Here is a 10,456-nt window from a genome sequence, read left to right on the forward strand (position 1 = left end):
CAAACCCTAACCCCAACCCTCACCCTCACCATCAGCCTAAACCTAACCCTCACCCTATGCTAACCCTAATCCTAACCCTAACCCTCACCCTCACAGTCACCCTCAACCTAACCCTCACCCTTAAACTCACCTACCCCCTAACCCTGAAACTTACCCTACCCTAAACCCCACCCTCACCCTCACTCTCAAACTAACCTAAACCTCACACTAATCCTAACCCTAACCCTCACCCTCACCCTAAACATAACCCTCACCGTCACCGTCACCCTCAGCATTACCCTAACCGTCATCCTCAACCTCACGCTCACCCTAACATTCACCTTCACCCTAAACATCACCCTAACCCTAACCCTCACCCTAAGGCGAACCTTAGCCCTAACCCTAACCCTCACCCTAACCGTTATCTTCAGACTAACCCTTACTCTAAACCTAACCCTAACCCTCACATTAACCCAAAAACTCTCCCTAAGCCTAACCCTACCCTTCACCCTAATCCTTCCCCTAACCCTAAACCTCACGATAATCCTAACCCTAATCCTCACCCTCAATCTAACCCTCATCTTCACTCAAATCCTCACCCTAAACCTAACACTAACCAACTCCATAAACCTCACCCTCAATCGAACCCTCAACCTCACCTGAACCCTCAACCTCACCTTAACCCTCAGCCTCACCCTAAACCTCACCCTAATCCTAACCCTCAACCTAACCCTCACCCTAACCCTAATCCTCACCCTAAACCTCACCATAACACTAACACTTACCCTAACCCTAACCCTCACCCTAAACCTAACCCTAACACTAAGCCTAACGCTCACCCTAACCCAAACCCTTACCCTAACCCTCACCCTACCCCTCACCCTAACCCTCACCCTCACCCTAACCCTAAACTTCACTCTTAACCTAACCCTAACCCTAACCCTCACCCTAACCCTAACACTAACCCTAACCCTTACCCTAAATCTTAACCTAACCCAAATCCTAACCCTAATGCTCACCCTTAACCTAACCCTTACCCTAACCCTAACCCGAACACTTACCCTATCCCTCAAATTTAACCTAATCTTAACCCTAACAATAACCCTAACTCTTACCTAACTGAAACACTCACCTTCACCCTCATTCTCACCCTAACCCTAGACGTCACCTTAACCCTAACCCTAACCATAACCATAACCTTCACCCTCACCCTCACTGTCACCCTCAAGCCTTACCATAACCCTAACCCAAATCGTAACCCTTACCCTCACCCTCACACTCACACTCACCCTAAACCTCACCCTCAGCGTAGCCCTCAACCTAAACCTAAACCTCACCCTAAACCTAACCCTAAACCTCACTCTTACACTAACCTTAATCCTAACTCTAACAATAACCCTAACCCTAACCCTAATCCTAACCATGACCCTCACCCTAACCCTAACCCTAACCCTAAAACTCACGCTAAACTTAATCCTAAACCTAACCCTCACCCTCACTGTCACAGTCACCCCAAACCTGACCCTCAAACTCACCTTCACCCTAACCCTCACACTAAACCTAACCCTCACCATAACCCAAACCCTAACCCTCACACTCAGCCAAACACTTAACCAAACCCTAATCCTAACCATAAACCTCACACTCACCCTAACCCTTACCCGAACAATAACGGTCAAAATTACCCTCACCCTCACACTTACCGTAACCCAAACCCTAAACCTAATTCTAACCCTAAACCTCACACTAACCCTAAACCTAACCCTATAACTCACCCTAGCCCTAACCCTAACCTTCACCTCACACTAACCCTCACCCTAAGCCTACCCCTAACCCTCACCCTAAACTTCACCCTAATCATAACCCTCACCCTAACCCTAAACCTAACCCTCACCCTAACCCTCACCCTAAACCTAACCCTACCCCTCACCCTCACCCTCACCCTCAACCTAACCCTCATCCTAATAGTAACCCTAACCCTCACCCTAAACCTAACCCTCACCCTCACCCACACCCTCACCCTCAGCCTAACCCAAACCCTACCCCTAATCTTAAACCTAACCTTGACCCCCTCCCTCACCCTAATCCTAACCATAACTCTAATGCTAAACCTCACACTCACACTCAACTTAACCCTAACCCTAACCCTAACAATAACTGTAACCTTAACCCTAACCCTAATCCTAACCCTAACCCTCACCCTCAACCTCACCAAAATTCTAACCCTAACCCTAATCCTAAACGTAACACTCACCCTCAACCTATCCTTAAACCTAACCCTTACTCTAATTCTCAACCTAACCCTATTGCTAACCCAAAATCTCACCCTCACCCTAAACCTCATTTTAACTCTAAAGCTCACTATAACCTTAACCCTAACCCTAATCCTCACTCTAAACCTAACCCTCAACCATACCCTAACACTCAACCTCACCCGAACCCGAACCCTCACGTTCACACTCACTCTAAACCTAACCCTAACCCTAACACTACACTTAACCCTCACCCTCACTCTCACCCTCACTCTAAACCTAACCCTAACCCTAACCCTCTCTCTCACCCTAAATATCACCCTTACCCTAACACTAACACTAACACTAACCTTCACCATAACCCTCACCCTAACCCTAACGCTAAACCTGACCCTCACCCTCACCCTAACCCTCATCCTCCAACTAAGCCTAACCTTATACCTAACCCTAACCCTGACACTAACCCTATCACTCACCCTAAACCTCACGCTTACCCAAAGACTAACGCTAACCTTCACCCTAATCCTAAACATATCCCTAACCCTCAACCTCACCCTAACACTCACCATCACCCTAAAACTCACCCGAACCCTAACCCTTACCCACACACTAACCCTCACCCCCACTCGAACCCTCACCCTCACCTGAACCGTCACCCTCACCCTAAACCTCACCCTCAACCTAAACATCACCTTAAACCTAACCCTCATCCTAACCCCAACCCTAACCCTCACCCTCACCCTAACCCTCACCCTCAATCTAACCCTCATCCTCACACTAATCCTCACCCTAACCCTATCCCTTACCTAACCAAAAACCTCAACCTCACCCTCACACTAACCCTAACATTATTGCTAACCCTAACCCTGACCTTCACCCTAACCATCAACGTAACCCTTACCCTTACCCTAACACTAACCCTCACACTCACCCTAACATTTATCCTCACACTAACACTAACACTATACATTATCCTAACCCTCACACTAACCCTAACACTACCCCTCACCCTAATGCTCACCCTAAACCTAATCCTAATCATCACCCTAACCCTAACACTCACTGTCACCCTCACCCTCAGCCTCAGCTTAACCCTAACTCTAACCCTAATCCTAAACCTAACCCTCACCCCCTCACTCACCATAACACTAACCGTAAACCTAATGCTAACCCTCACCCTCATCTCAACCTAACCCTAACCCTAAACCTAACAATAACTGAAACCCTAACCCTAACCCTAACCGTCACCCTCACCCTAAATATCACCCTAACCCTAACACTAACACTAAAACTAACCCTCACCGTAACCCTCACCCTAACCCTAACACTAACCCTAAACCTCACCGTAACCCTCACCCTAACCCTAACACTAACCCTAACCCTCACCCTCACCCTAACCCTCATCCTCACACTAACCCTAACCCTATACCTAACCCTAACCTTCACACTAAACCTGACCCTCACCCTAACCCTAACCCTACCACTCACCCTAAATCTCACGCTTACCCTAACACTAACGCTAACCCTCACCCTAATCCTAAACCAAACCCTAACCCTCACCCTCACCCTAACACTCACCATCACCCTAAAACTCACCCGAAGCCTAACCCTTACCCACACACTAACCCTCACCCCCACCCTCACCCTCACCCTCACCCCAACCGTCACCCTCACCCAAAACCTCACCCTCAACCTAAGTCACGTAAATCTAACCCTCACCCTAACCCCAACCCTAACCCTCATCCTAACCCTAACTCTCACCCTCAATCTAACCCTCATCCTCACACTAATCCTCAGCCTAACCCTATCCCTTACCAAACTGAAATCCTCAACCTCACGCTCACACTCACACTAACCCTAACCTTAATGTTAACCCTAACCCTGACCCTCACCCTAATCATCACCGTACCCCTTACCCTTACCCTAACACTAAACCTCACCTTCAACCTAACCCTCACCCTAACCCTTATCCTCACACTAACACTAACCCTATACATAACCCTAACACTCACACTAACGCTACCCCTCACCCTAACCCTAAACCTCAACCTAAACCTCACCCTCACCCTAATCCTAACCCTAACGGTCACACTAACCCTCAACTTCACCCTCACCCTCACCCTAAGCCTAACCCTAACCCTCACCCTAAACCTCACCCTAACCCTAACGCCAACCCTAACCCTCAATATAATCCTAACCCTCACCATACCCCTTATCCTCACACTAACCCTAAACCTAAATGTAACCCTAACACTAACCCTAACCCTCAACCAGAGCCTAACCCTACGCCTCACCCTATCCCTCACCCTAACCCTAACTAACTCTAACACTCACCCTAAACATAACCCTAACCCTCACCCTCACCCTAAACCTCACCGTCACCCTCACCTTCACCCTAACACTAACCCTCACCAACACCCTAACCCTCACCTGAAACAGAACCCTAACCCTCACCCTAACACTCCCCCTCACCCTAAACCTCACCCTAACCCTAATGCCAGCCCTAACTCTCACCCTAATCCTAAGCCTCACCATAAACCTTATCCTCACACTAACACAAACCCTAAACGTAACCCTATCACTAACCCTAACCCTCACCCTAACTCTAACCCTACACCTCACCCTAACCCTCACCATCACCCTAAAACTAACCTAACCCTCACCCAAAACCTAACCCTAACCCTCACACTCAACCTAAAACTAACCGTCACACTAACCCTCAGCGTAACCCTAACTCTCACACACACCCTAACCCTCACACTTACCAGAAACCTAACCCTCACCCTAAACACCACCCTAACCCTACCCCTCAACCTAAATATAAACTTTACCCTCACCCTAACCCTAAAACTCACATTCAACTTAAACCTCACTCTAACAATAATCCTAAATCTTACCTAACTGAAACACTCACCCTCACTCTCCCTCTCACACTAACACTCAGGCTCAACCTAGCCCTCAACCTCACCCTAAACCTAACCCTTACACTCACTCCCACCCTCGCCCTCAGCCTAAACCTAACCCTAACCCTAAATCTCACCCTCATCCTCACCTTAACCCTAAACTTAAAGGTAACCCTCACCCTCAAACTCAACCTAACCCTTACCCTAGCGCTAACAATGACCCTAACACTAACCCTAAACCTAATCCTAACACTAACCCTCACCCTAACCCTAAACCTCACCCTAAACTTTAACCTCAAACTAACCCTAACTCTATCCCTAAACATAATCCTCAAACTAAAACCAGCCCTCACCCTAACCCACACACTAACCCTCACCCTCGCCCTCAGCCTAAGCCTAACCCTTACCCTAACCCTCACACTAACCCTCACCCTAAACCTCAACCTAAGCCTCACCCTAATCCTAACCCTCACCATAACCCTTATCCTCACACTAACCCTAACCCTAAACCTAACTCTCACACTAACCATAACCCTCACCCAAACCCAAACCTTACCCCTCACTTTATCCCTCACCCTAACCCTAACATTAACTCTAACTCTCACCCTAAACATAACCCTATCCCTCACCCTCAACCTAACCCTCACCGTCACCCTAACTTTCACCCTAACACTAACCTTCACACACACCCTAACCCTCACGTGAAACCGAACCCTAACCCTCACCCTAAACCTCACCCTCACCCTAAACATCACATTAACTCTAATCCTCACCCTAACCCTCACACTAAACCTCAACCTCAACCTAATCCTCACCCTAACCCTAACCCTAACCCTAACCCTTACCCTCAACCCCACCCTCGCCCACAGCCTAATCCTAACCCTAAACCTATCACTCACTGTCAACCTCACCATAACCCTAAACCTCACCCTCACGCTAGCCCTCACCCTAACCCTAACCATAATCCTAACCCTAACACTAACCCTCAGCCTCTCCCTCAGCCTAACCCTAACCCTAAACGTAATCCTAATAATAAACCTCACCCTCAACCTAACCTTAACCCTAAACCTAACCCTCACCGTCACCCTCACCCTCACACTCACCCTAACCCTCACCATCACCCTCAACCCTCACCCTAACCCTCAACCTAACCCTAAACATCACCCTAACCGTAAACCTCACCCTACCCCTAAACCTCACAATAACCCTAACGATAACCCTAACCCTCACTCTCTCCCTAACCCTCACCATAACCCTTATCCTCACACTAAACCTAACCCTAACCCACACACTAACCCTAAACCAAACACTAACTCTAATCCTAACCCTCACCCTAACCCACACCCTAACCCTAACCTTAACGCTAACCATCACCTTAAACATAATGCTAACCCACACCCTCAACCTAACCTAACCCTCACTGTCACCCTAACCTTCACCCTAACCGTCACCCATAACCTAACCCTCCCCTGAACCTGAACTCTAACCCAAACCCTAACTCTCACCCTCACCCTAAACATCACCCTAAACCTAACCTTCACCCTAACTCTAATCCTAACCCTCACCCAAACCCTAAACCTCACACTAACCCACACACTCAACCTAAACTTCACCCTAACAATAACCCTAAGCCTTACCTAAACGAAAACCTCACCCTCATCCGAGCCCTCACCTTAAACCTCACCCTTACTTTAACCCTACCGCTCAACCTAACCCTCACGCTAACAATGACCCTAACACTAACACTAACCCTCATGTCACCCTAAACCTCAATGTCACCCTTACCCGAAACTAACCCTAAAACTGAACCAAACCCTAACCCTCACCCTCACCGGATCCCTCACCCTCACCCGAAACCTCACACTCATCCTAACCCTCACCCTCACCCTAAATATCACCCTAACCATAACCCTCACTGAAAACCTAACCTCAACCCTACCTTAACCCTAACCCTCAACCTAACCCTAACCCTCACACTAACCCTCACCCTAAACTTTAACCTCACACTAACCCTAACCCTAACCCTAACCCTCACACTAACCCTAAGGCTCACCCTAACCCTAACCTTACACCTCAACCTAACCCTCAAACTAACATTCACACTAACCCTAACCCTAAACCTCACCCTCACCCTAACCCTCACCTTCACCCTAACTTGACCCTAACCATAACCCTAAAACACACCCTAACCCTAACAATCAACTGAACGCGAACCCGAACCCTCACCCTAATCCTCACCATAACGCTAACCCTAAACCTAATCCTAAACCTTACACTAACACTAACCCTAACTCTAACCCTCACCCTAACCCTAACCCTAACCCTAACCCTCACTAACCCTCATCCTAAGCCTTACGCTAACCCAAACCCTCACTCTCACCCTAACCTTAACCCTACTCCTAACCCTCACCCTAACCCCTACCCTAAACCTCACCCTAACCCTAACGCTCAACCTAACCCTCACCCTAAACCTAATCCTCACCCTAAACCTAACCCTAACCCTTACCTAACCCTAATCCTAACTGTCAACCTCACCCTCAAACTAAACCTAACCCTAACCCTAAACCTCACCATAACCCTAACACTAAATCTAACTTTAAACGTCTCCTTCACCCTATCACCCTCACGCTAAACATTACCCTCACCCTAACCCTCACCCTACACCTAACACTCACCCTAACCCTCACCCTAACCCTAACGAAAACCCTAACACTCACCCTCACCCTAACCTTTAACCATACACTAACCCTAAGTCTAACCCTAACCCTAACCCTCAAACTAACACTAACAATCATCCTAACTCTAACCCTACCACTCACCCTAACCCTCATCCTAAGCCTAAACCTAAACCTAACACTAAGCTCACCCTAAACCTCACCCTAACCCTAACCCTCACCCTCACCCTCAACTTCAGCCTAACCCAAAACCTAACCCTAATCCTAACCCTAACCCTCACATTCATCCTAAACCTAACCCTCACCGTCACCCTCACCCTCACCCTAACCCTCACCCTCGCCCTAAACATCAACTTAACCCTAACACTCACCCTAACCCTAACCTTAACCCTAACACTAACCCTAACCCTCACCCTAATCTTTATCCTCATACTAACCCTAACTCTAACCCTATCCCTAACCATAATAATAGCACTAAACCTTACCATAACCCTAATCCTAACATTAACACTCACTCTAACCCTAACCCTAACACTCACCCTCACACTCACCCTAACCCTAATCCTCACCCTAACCCTAACCGTAATCCTAACCCTAACCCTCACCCTCACCCTAACCCTTATCCTCACACTAACATTAACCCTATACAAAACCCTAACTTTCACACTAATGCTAACCCTCATCCTAAGCCTAACACTACCCTTCACCCTAACCATAACATTAACCCTAACCCTCATCCTCACCCGAATACTCACCGTCACCCTAAAACTCACCCAAACACTACCCCTCACTTACACCCTAACCCTCATCCTCAGCGAACCTGAATCTGAACACGAACCCTCACCTTCACCCTAACCGTCACCCTCAACCAAAACATCATCCGGACCCTAACCCAAACCCTAACCCTCAACCTAAACCTCACCCTCACCCTACCCCTCACCCTAACCCTAACCTTCAACTCACCCTCACCTCACCCTAAGCCTAACCCTAACCCTAACCATAATCCTAAACCAAAACCTCACCCTCACCCTAACCCTAAACCTAACCCTCACCCGCACCCTCAATTTAACCCTCACCCAACTCTAAACCTTGCCCCAAACCTCACCCAACCCCTAAAACTAACACACACCCTAAACCTCACCATAACCCTCACACTAACCCTAACCCTCACCCTAACCCTAACCCTCACTCTCAACCTCACACTCACATTCACCTTCATCCTAACTCTAATCCTAACCCTAACCCTCACCCTAACACTCACCCCTAACCCTAACCCTAACCCTAACCCCAACCTAAACCTAACCCTAACCCCCACCTGAACCCTCACCCTCACCTGAACCCTCACACTCACCCGAACCCACACCCTCACCCTAACACTAGGCCTCACCCTAAAGATCACCCTAACCCTAACTCTCACTCTAACCCTAAACCTAAACCTAAACCTAAACCTAACCCTCAACGTAACCCTCACCCTAACCCTAACCCACACCCTAACCCTAAACCTTACCCTAACCCTAACCCTAACTCTAACTTTCACTCTAACCCTAACCCTCACCCTAACCCTCGCCTTAACCCTAACGCTAACCCTAACACTCACTTCACCCCAACCCTAAACCTAACCCTAACCCTAACCCTCACCTTAACTCTAATCTTTCCCCTAAACCTAACCCTAACACTAACCCTCACCCTAACCCTAAACCTAACGCTAACTCTCAACCTTACCGTCACCCTATCCCTAAAGCTAACCCTAACCCCACTTCACTCTAACACTAATCCTAACCCTAACCCTCACCCTAACCATAAACCTTACCCTAAACCTAACCCTAACCCTCACCCTCACCCTAACCCTCATCCTAACACCTATCCTCACACTAAAACTAACCATAATCCTAAGCCTAACCCTCACATGAACCCTAACCCTGACCCTAACCCTAAACCTCCCCCTCACCCTAAACCTCCCTTTTACCCTAACCCTAACCCTCACCCGAAACCTAACCCTAACCCGTACACTGACCCTAATGCTCACCGTCACCCTAAACCTCACCCTAAGCCTAATCCTCACCCACACCCTAACCCTCACTCTCAAACGAACCCTAACACTCACCCTAACTATTACCCTCACCCTAAACATCACCTTAACCCTACCCCTCACCCTAACTCTAACCCTAACCCTCACCATAACCCTAACCCAAACACTAGCACTCACCCTCAACTTAAACCTCACCCTAACAATAAACCTAACCCTTACCGAACCGAAACCCTCACCCTCACCCTCACTCTCACCCTAACTCTCACCCTCAAACTAGCCCTCACCCTAAACCTAACCCTTACCTAACCAAAACCCTCACCATCTCCCTCACCCTCACCCTAACAATCACCCTCACCGATGCCTCAACCTAAACTTAACCCTCACCATAAACCTAACCTTCACCCTAAACCTAACGCTAACCCTAACCCTCACCCTAACTTAAATCTGACCATAAACCTTACCTGCACCATAACCCTAACCCTAACCCTAATCCTCACACTAACCCTAACCCTAATCCTCAATCTAAAGCTCACCGTAAACCTAACCCTCACCCTCACCCTAACCCCCACCGTCACCTTTAGCTCACTCTAACCCTAACCGTCACCCACACCCTAAAAC

Source organism: Dipodomys merriami, unplaced genomic scaffold (assembly GCF_024711535.1).
Source record: "Dipodomys merriami isolate MVZ:Mamm:240054 unplaced genomic scaffold, mDipMer1.0.p SCAF_43, whole genome shotgun sequence".
Taxonomy (NCBI): Eukaryota; Metazoa; Chordata; class Mammalia; order Rodentia; family Heteromyidae; genus Dipodomys; species Dipodomys merriami.